A 17,783-nucleotide genomic window follows, 5' to 3' on the forward strand; every position below is an offset into this window, starting at 1 on the left:
ATTCTGTCCAATGACAACTTTTTGATATTGTTTGCCACAAAATTATCAGTCTTCCTGGAAACTGATAGTGTTATGGAAAGGGGGAAAAATCCCATGCAGTAATGGAAAGGGATATTCCAATGGAACAACAAAGTATCATAAGTTGTTCTTTCACAGGACTCTTGATGGGATCAATATTCCTGTTAACTCCAAAAAAATAAATGAAAATAGTATAGAACCACATTATGTGAGAGTGTGATGGGGTATATTTGAAGGAGAAGTTATTTTTTTGAGTATTACACCTAACATCTCTGGCAGAGATCTTTTGGATGCTAATGCACCTCTGTTGGCATGCAGAGGTTACTGAGCACTCAGTTCAATACATCACTGATGTGTGGTGTTTTTTCTGCTTGATAGATTGTATTTTTTCCCCTATAGACTTTCACTGCATCCTCATCTCCAACAATTATAGCTCCTAGAGCTCATGCTGTTGGTGTGGGGAAGTGGAAGCCTTGTTCATTGTGGTCTTGGTGTTTTGATGATGATCAGAAGCTGGGAATGCTCATTGCCATAATTGCCTCCCCTTAGCTTCTGGAGAGTGGATTGCTTAGGAAAGGAGGAGGAAGGGCTTCCCAAAGGAAGGGCAACAAGCTGGGAGCAAATTGAAATGGCTCAAGAGTATCTTCTACTGCCTGCTGGCCAAGCATAATAGCAGGCCACTATGTATGCTTCCAATTTTCAACCAGCAGAAATGCCTGAATTAATGGCTCTTTCAACATGAGTTGATATTGCAGGTTATCTCTTGAATGGGGTTTTTTTCTGCAACATTGCTCTCATGAGAAAGAACTGCCTGCTCCTGGCATCCCAAGATATGCACCATTTACTTGGGAAAAATGAAGTACACCACCTACTCTCCAATAATCTTAAAAATTCACATAGAGTAACAGCCTGCAAGAAAACAGCAGAACTGGCTTTATGTATCCTTGTAAGAGATTCCACTGTAGCATTCCACATACAGGTAGTCCTCGATTTTCTGCCCAACATTTCTGTGACTGAGACATTTGTTAAGTGAGTTTTGCCCCATCTTATGACCTTGCTTGCCACAGTTGTTAAGTGAACCACTGCAGATGTTAAGTTAGTAAAACGGTTGTGAAGTGAATTTGGCTTCCCCATTGACTTTGCTTCTGAGAAAGTCACAAAAGGGGAACGCACTGCAACCGTCATGGATATGAATCAGTTGCCAAGCATCTGCATTTTGATCATGTGACCGTGGGGAATGCTGCAACAGTCATAAATGTGAAAAATGGCCATAAGACACTTTTTTCCAGTGCCGCTGTAACTTTGAATGGTCACTAAATGAACTGTTGTAAGTTGTGGACTAACTATGTAGTATTCATAAAAAAAGAGGGGTAGTTTAGTTGTACTTGCAGTTTGGTTAATCTCATGTTTTACAGGGACTGTTTGGTAGATTTGGGCATTTATAGCCATGCATGCTATATGTGTGTCAAAAGAGCCTTGGTGGAGCAGTGGGCTAATGCCTCCTTAAGTAACACCATCTGCCTGCAATTAGTGCAGGTTCGCATCCCACCAGGCTCAAGGTTGACTCAGCCTTCCATCCTTCCGAGGTAGGTCAAATGAGGACCCAGATTGTTGGGGGCAATAAGCTGACTTTGTAATAATGCCGCTTGGGGTGTGTGAAAGCCCTAATAAGCAGGCATATACATAGAATGAAGGCTACTGCTAAGTTTGTAAAGCCGCCATGAGTCTTCGGAGAAGGGCGGGATATAAATGGAATTAAAATAAAAATAAATAAAATAAAATCAACATGCAGCTCTCTTTGGAATTGGGGGTTATTCCAAATCCATTGTGGTTTGACTATCCATTCTGAGAAGGGAGCATACAACGTATTGCTACTGATTCGTTTTCTTTAATTTCTAGCCGCTAGCATCTCCCTTTCCTGTAGTTCATGACCTGCTGGAACATGCAACCTGGGATGCAAGGGCAAGTTCACCTAGAAGGAGACACTCTCTCACCGTTAAAACATTTTCCAATTTTCCTCAGGAGGTAGACTGATCAGGAAAGGGACTGGTCTCTTTTGTCCACCCCAAAGAAGGGCCTGAGGGAAATTAGCAAGGTCAGAGAAAGTCGAAGGCACTCTTACAAACATGGGGAAACTTGGCATGTCACCACAACCATGAAATCTGCAACACCATCCTATTTACAGCAACACCAGTATTTAAGCAAGAAGTGCCTTTGGTGAGTAGCACACAGCTGCCGTCTAACTTGCCTCCCTCAGTACTGTGGGAAGATAAGCTTGGAGTTTGCAGATAGTTGCAGGGAGGGGCACCATCTGTGCTATCCTGGATAGTCAAATAAAGAATGAGGTCATCAACTCTGAATATGTACATTACACAACACAGAAATTTTTGTCCTTGAAGAATACAGTACGTGCTCCACTACAGGGATATCCATACTCACCACTCCTCCAGAGGCAGTTACATTGCCATCCACATATTGTAGCTTCTACCCCAACTTTCCCTTGCTGCCTAGCGTGGTAGGATGAGGCATGAATCAGAATTACCAAAGGATCACTAGTATCCTAACTGTTTACACTGGGGGAAAGAACAATATCTGGCATATACAGTACATGCTGGGTATTCTGTTTTTTATACCCAAGATAGACTGAGTACCAAACTGGTCCCATGGCATTGTGTCAGGTTGTGTGTGGTGGTTGATTTGATGCACACATCAATTCTTCATTATGCAGGACCTCTTCGGCATTATATTGGGACTGATCTGATAGACTGTGCCTCTGTGTGTACCCATGGAGCCTACTGTACTGTAGGCACCTAGAATCATGATCAACAAAGCAACCAGATGCTTGCTAGCTTACAAATGACACTGCTGCAAGTGACTTAGGTTACCCAGATTCTAATCAACCTTGTACTGTCCTATCTTAGCGCCAAGGTCCATTGTCATCTATATTCCTTGGAGGTCAAGCCAGAGGTTTGCATAGTAGGATTGCAGCCTTAGGAAATGGCACTGGGATGTAGAAACAGACAATATATAGAAAGCCTGCAGCCCACCCAAATTGTTCTCACCCTGTCTTTGCCCTATGTTGTTTCCTTTGTTTTATAATGCTCTGTCACTAAAAGTTATTTTCTTGTTCAATGGTGTCCTGATTTCATTTTTGGTGTACATGGTCTTCTTCCTTGATATGAATCTGACAAACAGTACAGGCAGACCACCCAGAAGAAATTGCAGCACACACCCACAACCATTTTACCCGAGGGACAATATTACACTAGATCAGGGCTCTTCAAACTTGGCCCTTTTATGACTTGTGGACCAACTCCCAGAATTCCTCAGCCAGCAACACTGGGACATTTGCAAATAGCTGTAAATATGGCTGTGTTGCCAAGTGCCTGAAGTGCAGTCACATGACCATGGGGGTGGGGTGAACCATCAGAACTTCAGAACCAGGTCATGACTCCCTTTTTGTAGATAGGTTATAACTCTGAACAGTTGCTAAGCAACCAGTTATAAGTTGAGGATTACCTTTAAGACTGTCATTAATGTAGTATATTTATGAGTGAACATTATATTTTATTAGAAATAGCTACGTTTTCATTGTCTACTCAAATGCAAGTTTAATCCTCATCAGCCATTGAGGGGTTTATTTATGGTGTGATGATCTACGCAAGGGAAGTGGAACAATAGATAGATTCTCTGGATTTCTTCATCTACTCCTGTTTGGCCTTCAGTGTAAGGGGTCAAGTATTGTTCTACTTTCTGTACTGCAAAGCTTGGGAGGAGCTCAAGCAGGAGAACCTGTAAGAATGTGAACTCCCAAGTAATCCCAAGCAAATCCTCTCCTTATATACTCACACATTTCACTCCTCTCTTGCCAACGACCTTCAGCTCATTATTCCTGCTTTCATAGATTGGATGGGTTATGATACATGCCTCAAGGATTCAAATATTTTTCTCTCTGACAGTCTGGCACTGAGACAACACCATTGCACCTTCAGTGTTTATTCCCATCACAGCTGGTGGATGAAACCATTTATCAGGCACATCCTACAACTAAGTGTTTAACTGATGGTAGGATGTAGTTGCACTGTAGCAGGGATATTCACTGTCCCCAAAGATGGATGCCTTTGTTGGATTCCCTGGTAGAACCTGGTCTATACCATTGCACAATACAATGCTGAGTTCCTAAAGACAAATATTGTATGGCGCACCCCATTGTTCCTGCCTTTGCTGACTATAAAATGGCCAGTGTCGTTCTCTGGGCTCTGCAGAAGTATCATGTGATAGTACTTCCTACTGATCTACCGCTGCTGTTGCCTATGTGTTGCACAGTCTGGGATATGTCATCCATCCACCATCCCAACACAATGTGGGAAGTTTATTTTTAGGAGCATGCTCAACTACAAGTGGTATGTCTCAAGATGAATTGATAAGCAACCTCTTTTTTTAAAAAAAAATCTAAGTATAAGCCACTAGATAGGACCTACCAATTACTTCATTAAGATTGCCACCTGTGTCTACATATATATTCTCACTGCAACTGTAAGTCCATTAGGGAGCTCAAGTGGGGATCTTTCAGTTATCTAGAAGGCTAGCTAGCATTTCTCATATCAACATGGCAGCTCAAACTACCACAGTGGCATTGATAAGGCATTGATCTCACAGGCCATAGCATCTAGTGTTTTCTTGTCCACCCTTGTCTAAGGGATCTGTGCTCTGCTTTCTAAGCAGCTAATCACAGTGAGTGTGGCTGAATTTATTTATTTATTTATTTATTTATTTATTTATTTATTTATTTATTTATTTATTTATTTATTTATTTATTTATTTATTTATTTATTTATATTTTTATACCACCCTATTCCCGAAGGACTCAGGGCGGTTTACAGGGCAGCATAAAATACAATATAAAGATAATATAAAATTAAAATAAATTAAATTAATTAAGCCCAACAATTAAAACAATATATAAAAAGCTAAAACCCCTTCAGTCCAGGCCTGATAGATCGAAAAACCAGGTTTTCAGGTCCCGGCGAAATGAACGCAGATCGGGGGGCGGTCCGAAGTTCCACAGGTAAATCATTTTTGCATTTGAATTTGTATTAGCGGTTTCCTTTTCTGTTGCTGTTGGAATTGTATCCCATACACTGAGATTATTAACCAAATATATATGGTACACACATGTTACATGTTATATATATGTTTATGTTACAATGTCTGTATAAAGTATATGTTATGCTATACATTACATTACATATATCAGAAACTGGACTAAATGCTCTATACTTTGCTGATTGGTTTCCATGCTAGACCGAATATGCTGCCTCTCTTCCTAGTCATTGTGATGGGTACTGCAGGACCACAAATTCAAACCCCACAGGACCACAAATTCAATAATTTACCCTTATTTCCAAGTGATATTATCTGAATAAATGTTATACTATTCTGATACTAGAGAACCATAGTGATTTCACTGACAGCATACATCTTGCATTATTTCCCTCTACGAAGATGAGCTACATCTTCATATTTCTCTAGTACTCGGCTGCTGAGTAGTTGTACTGATGGTTCCAGAACTCTGTTGCTACATTTTAAAACATCAGTATTCTGCTGGTTGTACTGGATTTTCTTCTATACTTTTGCTTCACCTCTTTCTTAAAATATTCCAGATAGTTCATTGGCAGTACCTTAGGGGCTGGTGGAGTGGTGATTCATTTTTAATGCACAATAGTTACAGTAGTGACCAGAGATTAGAGAGCAGGAGAAAGCAGCAGAGCAAAAACAAGAATAAAAGGATCTACATTACATTTTTAAAAAACATTGGCACTGTAAGAAATTTGAAGGATTTTCTGATTCGCTGTTGTCTAGCTATAGCCTTCTTTTTGGTTATAAATTATGACACATCTCAGCAATAACTTTTGGAAGCCATATTAAAGTCCAGGATATTGATGTGATGCTGAACTGTAGTCTTAAAACGTGAAAGTTGTTACATTACATGAAAGTTGTTGCAGTATCCCCATGGTCACATGTTCAACATTTGGATGCTTGGCAACTGGTTTATATTTGTGACGATGGCAATGTCCCTCACCTTTTGTGATCTTCTGACAAGCAAAGTCAATGAGGAAGCCAGATTTACTAAACAACTGTGTTACTAATCTTACAATTGCAGTGATTCACTTAACTATGGCAAGAAAGATCATAAAATGGGGCAAAATTGAGTTAACAAATGTCTTGCTTAGCAGCAGAAATGTTGGGCTCTGTTGTGGTCATAAGTCAAGGACTACCTGTAGTATGTGCCTGGCTTTAGAAAGGGGGGGGGGACAAATCAAGTATCATGGTTCATGCATCTGGTGAACAACTGAAAAGAAAATGGGAATCAGAATCCAATAGATAAGAGTGTATGTCAAAATAGAAGTAAAGAGAAACAGCTCATAAATATGTATTCTATTTGCTTGGATTCCACTCTCATCAGGACATGGGTGCTACAGAATCTCCTCTTCCAAATATGACAGTACAATGTGTTTCTTTTATGCATTTGGCATTGTGGGTTAGTTTCCTTGTTTTGAAAAACGTGATGTAAGAGCTATTCATTTCTTTCTTGTGAACAGAGGATTATTTTAGGGATATCCTACGAATTAAAAAAGCATACAGTACTCTTCTAAAATCAAACATTTAAAGTGTCTGGTAATGTAGAGGAATCCTCATGTTGCATTGATTGGGTTTCACAGAGAGACCCCCGGGCATGCTAAAACGAGCGTCTAGCAACTGCAGTGTACATACTATGGAAACTCAGCTGCTTAATTTTGATAAGCATGATCTCTCTCTCTCTCTCTCTCTCTCCCTCCCTCCCTCCCTCCCTCCCTCTCTCTCTCTCTCTCTCTCTCTCTCTCTCTCTCTCTCTCTCTCTCTCTCTCTCTCTCTCTCTCTCTCTCTCTCTCTCACACACACACACACACACACACACACACTTTCTCTCTTGGCAACTATCAGCTACTCCCAACAGGAATCTTTTTTTTTTTTTTTAAAAAAAGGCAAATCATGTGTGTTGGTAAACAAATGTCTAGATAATGTAAAGACTGGAGCATGGAGTATGTCTCCTCACTTGATTCCTCTGGCAAGAAGGAGTAGAACCCAAATGTCAAAGACTCATGAGGGCGGTGATTCTCATGCTGTTCCTTGCCAAGCCTTAAGTGGAGAGGCTGGAAGTTTTATGAGAAAGAGCTCTCTCAGGGAAGAAGTTCAAGCCAAAGTTGCAGGCCTCACGGTTCTCATGTAATTCAAATAGCTACCCACTTACGGGATGTTTTAAATAACCTCAATTGCCTCATTCAATTCATTTTCTTTTCCATGTTGTGTGATCTACTCAGTCCAATTATTCTTTGCAAATGTGAACGGGAACCAGTGCCCATAACGTATGTCATCGGCTGAAGAAGGAACAGCCTGGAGTTCATTGGAGATGGTCAGCTGTGTGCACATATTTCCATTTCAATCCACATTGAAATTCTCTATCTTGAGGCCTTAGGTAAGATCCTGTGCCTTGGGCACCTAGAAAGGTTACAGCAGCTTTGTGGGAGGCAAATATTTTTGTAGCTGAGGACACAATCTCAGGATAAAAGTTCAACATACTGTGGCTAAAATGACTTCAGCATGCAGAAGAGCTATAGTTGGTTGGGAAAAACAACAACAACAACAATTGGGTTTGGAATTCTGGATTGAGTCTACCAGTCAGTATTTTCAATGCTGGCATTAGGTAACTGTGAATTCAAAACAAGAAATTATACTGGTTGTGTCTATGGAGAGTCTCAGTGATCCAGGTCACGGTTGTCCAGGTGCCTTTTGAAAAAGCACCTTTGGGATATTCTGATTGGGGTATCAGTGGACATCCGTAGCTAAGCAAGGGAAGCATCAATATTTATTTATTTTTACTTTTGAAACTTTTTATTTTCAGAAAAATGGTCAGGTCAGCCAAATTGTCCAAAATCAATCAAAACGATGACTGACTGAAACTTCCGTAAGTCATCTTTTTAAGCAGTTCTGTAATGTTGTCTACTTAACCAAGCTTCTGAAGAAAGTGCTTTTCGTATACAATTTGGGAACCAATGTTCTAAAGATTGGTCTCAGTTTTATTGCAAAAAGAACATTACTAGCATGGAATATTCCTTGCAGGACTCAAAGATATCTTGTGCTAATAGAAAACTGATGCAGTGAAATCTTCACTTTCCTGTCCTGCAACTCATGGCAGACTATCAGAAGAGTCATTCAAGATTTTGGATGTGTTGCAATGTAAACATTCCTATAAAACAAAACATCATGAATGTTCTTGTTTCCTTTCCTTTCCTTTGGTACATAACATAATCTAAAACTGATGGGAAGGATTGCTTAGAAGATGCTAGTAAGAACAGCTGCTTTCAGAGTGGCAATAGCTTTAATGATAATACATTATATTAAATCTAATTATAACGTCCTATTCCTGGTGGACTCATATGCTTTGCTCAAGAGACTTATTTATATGCAGGAACTATGCTTACTTCTGCTGTCAGACAGCTCCTTAATTGTGGTGCTCTGAAGCCACAATTACCTAATCTTTTAAAGGACTTTGTATAGCATGATGTTACTCTAGTTTGGCTGGCTACATTACTTGTTAAGCCAACACTATATGACTATATTTACTGGTTACAGTACTGCTTAGTAGTTTGATACGTATGAAACTCCTTAGTTATGGCAAGCTGTGAAGACCTTCTTCCAGATTGGGATGTTATAACGAAATACAATTTTGATACAATCAAAATCAACGTTTTCCTGAAAAACATCCCAAAGTGTAATGGGAATTTTTCTTATATTTTTAAACATATGAGGTGACCAGAGAATCTCTTCAGGCATCTTTTTTTAACTCTTAAAATGCCCTGTGTGTTTGAAGGATGCAAAGCTTTTCACAGAGAAACTTGTATCTCTCATTTACTTCCTGGTTCTCCCATGTAACTATAGGTTGGCCTGGGCATTCCAGGAAGTCTCAAAGAAGCCTCTTTCACGAAGAACCTTGTACTGCTGTGAGCAGGCATGCAATCTTAAAAATAAAACAGAAAGCTCTTAGGCACTGCTGCAAAAGGAAGATCTTCTCAGCCAACCCATACATTTAGGAAAATAACTACAAGGGGTGAATGAAAAGTAACACCTCCAGTGATATAAGTAATCAACAGATGGCAGCATTAATACACTGGAAGCTCTGTTGTGTCCATTACCATCTGTTCTTTCATTTCACTTGCAGTGAGAAAATTACAGTGAAGAAGAAGAAGAAGAAGAAAAGGTTGGGTTACTGTTGTTTGTGAAATGGAAGCCTGCAATGAGTACTTACCAATGCACTGGTTGAGATTTTGACTGCCAAAAGTTTAATTAAATTGGCCAATTGAAATTCACTGCAAACACATGTTGCTTATGGGGATGAGTATGCTGACATGGGTACTGTGTGTTGCTGAGCAAAAAAAAATGTAGAGATGGTAAATCAGGAAGAGCTGGTTTGTGTGATCAAGAACAAAGTGAATGATCCTTGATAGCAACCAATGGGTTTCACGTGAGAAAGATTAATGAACTGGTTAAAAATGATAGATTTTTCAGTCAAAGAGAAAATGCATTCAGAGTTGGCATTTCACAGGAACACGTGGCTCACATTATTCAATAACAGAAGGTCAATGGATATGAGTTCTGGAAAGGTAGTCCAGACAAGAAGCACAACTATGAGTACTAACTCTAACTTTACTCTAAGGTTACATTAACAGAATCTGGTCTGAACATAAATTTCCCCTCCTTTCCTTTCCCTCTAGGAAACTAAGAAGGCTCTCTTCTGAAATGCTTCCCATTGATGGGCTGAGATATCTTTTACATGCTGCCTTGTCCAGTTTATAACTCTTCCTTCTGTCTCCCAAGTTCATTCCCGCATACTATTATAGATGGCAACACCACATCAGCAGAAGACTCTTTGAAACATCTGTTTTTAGAAGTTTTTGAAAAATCCACAAAGAGAGAGCCTGTCTGATCTTCAGGGGAAAGCTATTCCACAAAGTCCAACACCTCCTTACTTCAGTCCTCTTGAAATTCACAAGACCCATCACCAGACTCTCACTGATGACTCACACTTGACCCACTGATAATTTACACCCTCCAATGACCCTGACCTGAAGTAACCTCCCCATCACAAGACTCACCACAAGCCTCTCTCTGTTGACTCACACCTGACCCATCACAAGACCCTCACTTGACACACCCACACCTGAAGCCCGCATAAGCACTGATACAGACATCCTCTAAACCAGGGGTGTCCAACTGCTGGCCCATGGGCCAGTTGCATCATACAGAGGCAATGCCCACCCCAACCCGGCAATGCAAAAAAAGTCACAATATGTCGTGACATGTCATGTGATGTGGCGAGTTTGACACCTGTGTCCTAAATGCTGGCAGGCTGAGGAATTCTGGGAGTTGAAGTCCACAAGTCTTAAAGTTGCCAAATTTGGAGACCTCTGGGCTATAGGACATAAATGGTCCTCCCAATACCCCCCTTCTGCCTTGAAATTTGGCAATTCATCATCAATTTTTTGCAGCATTCTTTTTCCCCAAAGGGAAAAGCGTCTACAAAACCTAATTAAGAAAATCAGACACCCATTTTGACTAGGCCAAAAATTGCCAGTCACATCACTATAGTGATCTTGGAAGTCAATCAATCAATCAACCAATCTGTTCCTGGAAAGGAAAAATGCCCAACTGAGGCCATTCACTTATGTCTGGTATTATATACTGCAGTGCTTTATATGTTTCCCTGGATGAAAAGCCCATTGAGCTTGAATTTACCTTTGAGCAAATAGATATAGATTGTTCACTTGCAAATGTAAATTTACTTCTGGGGGGGGGTAATTTATGAAGCTTTCTTTTGAGTATACATAAATTGGGCTGTACTCCTTAATTATATGAAATGTAATATCCCTTGTTACTCAAGGTGGCTTCCGCTAGTCACATTTCCTGATCAAAAACTAATGTGACATTTGGAACCAGTTATTCTGTTGCTTAATACAATCCTCCCTTTTGTGGCTGTAAAGCTTTCCTTTGCACTGCTAATTTGCAAGCAGTACAACTCCAGGGCATTGCCTTGTGCCAGTCAAAGATTTGCAAATGGACTAACAGAACTACCGAGTTCAGGAGCCTTTCAATCAAACCAAAAAGGATAAGTATAGTTAAGGCTATAATTATGGCTTTATTGTATTTTTAATCTTCTTTACAGTTTGAGAATGCCACCATCCAGGGACCACACCTGTATATAGGATTTGTATACTCTTATTTTATTTTTTAATTTTTTAAAAAAAAAAAAGACTTCATGCTGTCAGAATCAAATAAAATGTTCCTGGTTGTTGAACAGACATTATCTTTGGCTGAGCCTTTATTTTCTAACATTTTCTATTTTATACAATTGTGTGAGTATTTAGTACTTGAATTTTATCAGCCAGCTTCAATTATTTCAGTAGTCAGGCCACTTTCTGCCTTATCTGAGACTTGGATCTGATCATTTTGCTACTATACACTGGATTTAAAAACAAGCTTCCATCTGCAAAAGTAGCATATGATATGCTATCTGGCATTTGGAGAAATGCAGGTTCAGGAACTGTCTTACTTTTCCTAAAATAACTTTCATTAGTGGACATTAGCATATTTGTTCTCTGCAGAAACGTAAGTTCTTTGTTCTCTAAATGTGTACACAATGGATTTCTAACATGACGGATGGGATTTCTAATGGAAATATTCTGGCTTGCAGTGCTATAGCGTTTATAAAAAGAATATCAGGTATTTGTGTTTATCAGTATAGGGCCAAGGACATTTACATCATTAGCTACTTCTTTTTCAGGGAGTCTAATTTTAACTTTGAATCAAATGGCGATTCTTTAGTTGATTGTATTGATGCACAGACTTTTATAAAATACATTAGAATTATTATTCTGAGAGGTGATAGTTGTCATCCTGTTAGCTTATGAATTAGTTCATGCCAGATGTTATCTGATGAATTCGTTCATGGCAGATCTACCCAGCTGATGAATAACACTCCAGAATCATTATACCACATCTGCACTTTTGGCACATGGAGTGCTTCAGGCTTTGAAATCAGTCTTATACCCCCTAGTCAAGAGCAGTAGCGCCCAGGAAAGCTGCAGACTTGTCATGATGAAGTGTCAAGGAAACCAAAGGCATTACAGGAAAGCAAGCTACAAAATTATTGCCAGCTGAGCTGAGACTTTCAATTACAATGTTTTTGTTTAATTTTTTTATGTCCATTGTTAGGTGAGAAACTATGATTCAAAACTGTATTTAAGCAGCCCTTCAAGCTTCTCCCTGCAATCTATTATTTTCTTTCCCTCTTTTCTTTTTTACCATTGAAGTCAGTGGCCCAATAAACAAGATTAGTAACAAGTATGGAAAACTTAAAACATTGACATAATTATTGGGATTATATTTTAACTGATCCATTTTGCTAACTTGAGTGAAACTTATTGCTCTACTTAATGTTGTCAAATAATAAAATATACTATACTTCACTCCTTTCATGTGTGAAGTCCAGGATCTTCCTCTTCCTCCTAAAAGTAAGAGAGAGAGAGAGAGAGAGAGAGAGAGAGAGAGAGAGAGAGAGAGAGAGAGAGAGAGAGAGAGAGAGAGAGAGAGAGAGAGAGAGAGAGAGAGAGAATGCTTTTTAAAAAATAGTCTCTTTTTGCCATCATTTGTGCTTCTAATTCCAGTTGCTTCAAGTGCTCATGTGCAGAGGAGGCCAAACTATATTACATGGACACAAATTGTGATACAATAATTCTGCATATCTAGTTGGCTAATTTATGCATGTTTTGCATTCCTAAAGCAGATCCTCTTAATGTGCTTGTCATCTGCCAAGTTGTGTGCTGACATTCAGCCTGAAAATGATGACAAGATGAACTTTTTTGGTATTCTTTTTATATGGATCAAGATCTCATCAACATCCAGAAATACACAGTATTATTGATGTCTGTGTGTGCACTCAGAATTCCCTTTCCTTTCCCCTTTTCTCTTTCCCCTTTCCTCTCCTTTCCTTTCCTTTCCTTTCCTTTCCTTTCCTTTCCTTTCCTTTCCTTTCCTTTCCTTTCCTTTTCCCCCCAATTTGTTGCCTGCCCAATTCCAAAAATACTCTGAAAAGCTTACAAAACATCAAATATATGATTAAAACACAGTTAAAAACATAATAAAAGAAAACACAACTTCCTAGAAAACAGAACAATAACATTCAAAAATATCTTGGTTGCAGCCAGATGCATATAGAGGCTTTTTTATTGAATTAATAAAGTAAACCTATTAATGTATTAATGTATGTTGTGTTGTGCTTTATCACAAATACTCAAAAGAAATAAGGATTTTCTTTTCTCAAGGTGCCTTTCAGTTGTTTTAGTTTTATTACTGGATGTGGCAGAGGGTGTTGTTACAATAGACCTCACTTACTGATTGCCTCATGCAATGACCATTTAAAGTTATGATGATATAAAAAAAATTGTGACCATGGTGCAGATTGTTCAACATTGCAATCAATTAGTATGTATTTTTCTATGCCTGCCCCACCTCTCCTCCTTATAGAGCAGAAAGATTGGAGAGAAAGAGATTGTAAGATAATAAGCAGGTACACAGTGGGGAACATTCCCTTGTAATACTCTCTGCTCTGTAAGTGAGGAAAAAAAAGGGGAAAAAAACTGGATCAGGAATAGGAAAGATTGCCTAAACAAGCAATCTCTTTAAGCATTTTCTCCCATTCCTGTCCCATTCTTTTTCTTCTTCCCCTCCCTGCAGTTTGGAAAGATTGGAGAGGGAGGGTTTACAAGAGAGTAAGCAGGCACCCAGTGAGAAATACACCTGCTGTATCATAGCTTCCAGGCCCAAGCATGTTAAGGCAAACAGCCAAGGCCAGAGCATTTCTTTCAATGTGTATCCCCTATTGTGTGCAAATCAAAATTTGTGTGCAAATTGTGTTCAGTCTAAAGTATTTGTTCCTATATTTGTCCATGGTTGAAGTAAAAAGATTTACTTGCAATTTTCAAACTGGAATTTTTCCAGAAGGTAAATTTGCTAGGTATATGAATAAAGATTGAAATCACACTTCTGTTCTTTCTTTCAAATAGAATAAAAGGGGAAACAATGCCCCTTTTTCAATTTGTATGATAGACTGCAGGAGAATGTGTAACCAAGCATCCTTCAGATATTCAGCAGTAGATGGTACTGAAACCTGTTTGAAAAGGGAACTCAGTTTAAAATGTGATTATCGGGACAACTCAGAATCATTTTTCATATCAGATGTGTTATAGATATGATTAATAAAGGAATGAAGATGTTTTCCCATCACAACCTCTAGACCAATCAATGTGATTGTAAGTGTATGAGATTGGCCCACTTTTAAATGAAAAAAAATTATCAGATTTTATCTTCCCAAGAGTATTGTCCATTGGTTATGAAACATCCAGAGCATCTGCTGGCAAATAGATTGTTTAGATGACCCATTTTTCAAGAGAAAAATGCCACACAGCATAGTCCCCTAAAACACGCATGAAATCAAATAGTTTAAAGGACTCTAGAAAGCTCTGTTCTTGTGCAGGGTTGTTTTTCCTCTCTATTTGTACTGAGAAAATAATTGAATATGAGTGAATTTCCCTTCATATTTTTATGAGCCCAGGGACCCACAAAGATCTGAGCAAGTGATAGAGCAATATAGATCTCATAGATCTCTCTTAAAAAAAGAGAGAGATTACAGCAATGCAGAATTCATTTACAAAGCAAACAGATTCTTCTCTGTGAACATATGAATATTTAAAAGCCGCACATGCATTCTCCTTAATTTTAAAACATTTTCAAAACAAAATTAATCTTAATTTTAAAACAATTTTAGTTTATAAAAGGGATCAGAGAGGAATAGAGTTCCACACAAGAAGCATTTGGTAATTGTCATGATGCAAGTCTAAGCAGTTCCTTAAATTCTGCCCTCATACCAAGCACTTTGTTTTGTTATGTGACGATCCAGGGTAGCAATGGATTGCTTCTTAATATCTCCTTGTGCTTTTATTTAGGATAAAGAGCTACTAAGGCATCTATGATGGATAACAGCTTAAGAACTAGAGAAAGAGTGGCAATTTGTTCCCCTTCCAAACTGGCCTCCTTACAGCAAATTATCTAGTTGTATGTAAATCATATATGGTCTTAAAAGTATTAATAAATCAGCTCCTAATTAGCCCCAAAATAACAAAGATGGATTAATTTTATTTTCACATTTGGGATTGTTAAACATTGTTAGCCAGTAGCAAGAATCCATATGGAAAAGTACATGCACTATTTGCCACTAAGAATAGAGGAGATTCTGACATTCCTTGGAAGTAGGGGAGGAGAGGTTTAAGATTAGTTCCAGACCGTACAACAGTTATTAGAGTTCTTTATTATGCATATGGTGTATTAATTTTTAATAAAACATCCATCCGAATGAATTATGTTAAGCTTCTTCACTGCTTTCAACTAGGTTTAATTCCCCCCCCCAGATTTTATCCGTAATACAGTGAGATAATTTAGAGCCTATCAATTCTTGTTGAAATATGATCCCCCAGAATGTGTGGTATTGAGGGAGGCCGGGAATTGTGGTTCAGTTTATTTTGAAAAACTACAGGTTCCTTACCTTCCTTTCATATAATTTTTGATCATGTGATTCTGAGCTATAATTTAATTCTGAAATGTGGTTATACCAAAACAACCTGATGTACATTTACTCCTATTGCAGCTGATGCTTGAAAACACTAGTAGATGCAATCTTCGACTTATGATCCCAGTGAGCCCAAAATTTCTGTGGATAAGTGAGGCATTTGTTAAGTGAGTTTCTGACTTTTCTTGCCACAGTTGTTATGTGAATCACTGAAGTTGTGAAGTTAGTAACACGTTTCTTAAGTGACTCTGGCTTCCCCCTTGACTTTGCTGGTTAGAAGATCACAAAAGGTGATCACATGACCTGCCGAGACACTGCAATTGTCATAAACGCGAGTCAGTTGACAAGCATATGAATTTTTGGTCACATGATCATGGAGATGCTGCAATGGTCGTAAGTGTAATAAAGGATCATAAAAAACTTTTTCCAGTGCCGTTGTAACTCTGAATGGTCACTAAACAAAATGTTGTAAGAGGAGGACTCCTTGTAAAAGGAATTGACTCCTTTGGACATTCCAGTCATGCAGTTTTCCTGTCGGGCCTACAGCCCTGCTGCTTCCCAATACTGTACTAACATATACAAGTAGTAACCGGCTTGACCCTGCTGGTACAGGGAACAAATTCATTAGATGCTGTTTTGCAAAGTGTGTAAATCCATTAAAGACAAGTACATAATTGAGTCCTGGATGGAATCAAACATTTCTGGCTGCTGTTCTATTCTTGTTGAGAAAACTGGAAACAAGTAACTGTTTGTCTGGCTTCTCAGCTCCTCTAACAGGGAGGGACAAACAGTAGATTGAGTTCTTCTGATCTGAAGCAATTAGTAAAGATTTCTAATTCTCACTTGCTGACACCAGTAATAACAAAACACTCCTCCAGGTAAATTATATGACTGCAGTGAACAAAGCTATAAGCATTGGGTGTGGTGTGGTGTGGTGTGGTGTGTGTGTGTGTGAGAGAGAGAGAGAGAGAGAGAGAGAGAGAGACAGAGAGACAGAGAGAGACAGAGGGTTTGTATGTGAAAAATATAAAAAAGCCTATTCTGATACTCAAAACACATTTGTCGAATGCTTCTTGTTCCACTTAGTAGTTCTGGAGGTCCCGCTAGATCTTCTAACACCTGAAATTTGCTCCCATCTCTTCTACACTTTCCATAACAAGATGCCTGCTGAGATAGATAATATCCTGTCCTTTGCTGCTGCCTCAATGGCATTTTTCAAGTGCAGTCCAATCTCCATAAAGATGCTCTCATGGACTGCCTGCATCACATTTATGTTAAGCTCAGCTCGGACTATAATATTGGCCACAGCACCTTGAGGTAGGCTGAGTTGGTTGATTGCTTTTTAGGATATTTTTTTTCACCATCTGAAACCTAAGAGACCCTACAGTAGATGGTTTACCGGAACTTGCAAAATGAAACACAGCACAAAGATCAATATTATAATTAATTAAACTAGTGAAACCCAACATCTGAGTTGGACGATGATGATGCTCTCATGCCACATAGAAAGATTTGTAGCTCATGGGGGCTTGGGGCTGGGTGTTTTTTGCATCTGGGCACTTGACGTTCTTACTCTCCTCCTATTCTCAGTATGACTTGATCAAGCCGCTATTTAAAGATACCCATGTCACTACTTGATAATTGTCCTTCTTGTAAAGAGGTGAAGAAAGAGCTTGTCTTTGGCCATTGTAATCTAATGATCTTGTGAAAATCCTCTCTGCTGGCTGCATGACTCACTGTGCAGCGCCAGCGGGAGGAAGTTCTGTATCCAAATATAGAAACCAAAGAGGAATTCAGGCCAGCAAACTATAATTATCTGTGTTGGAATTAGTCCAAAAACAACAACAAAAAATACCCCTGGCACTAGCATATACAGAACTAAAAATATACCTCTTCCATTCTCCCAGTATCTAGGAAGAAGGAGCTGTGATCTATTTCACCTTATTTTTATCCCTATTGCATATAAAGCACTCAGACGGTGCCATTTATTCATCACCTCTTCATTTGACTCATGAGCTGAGTAATATGCAGCAGGAATTCCATTTCT

Source organism: Vipera berus, assembly GCF_964194415.1.
Source record: "Vipera berus genome assembly, chromosome: 3".
NCBI lineage: Eukaryota > Metazoa > Chordata > Lepidosauria > Squamata > Viperidae > Vipera > Vipera berus.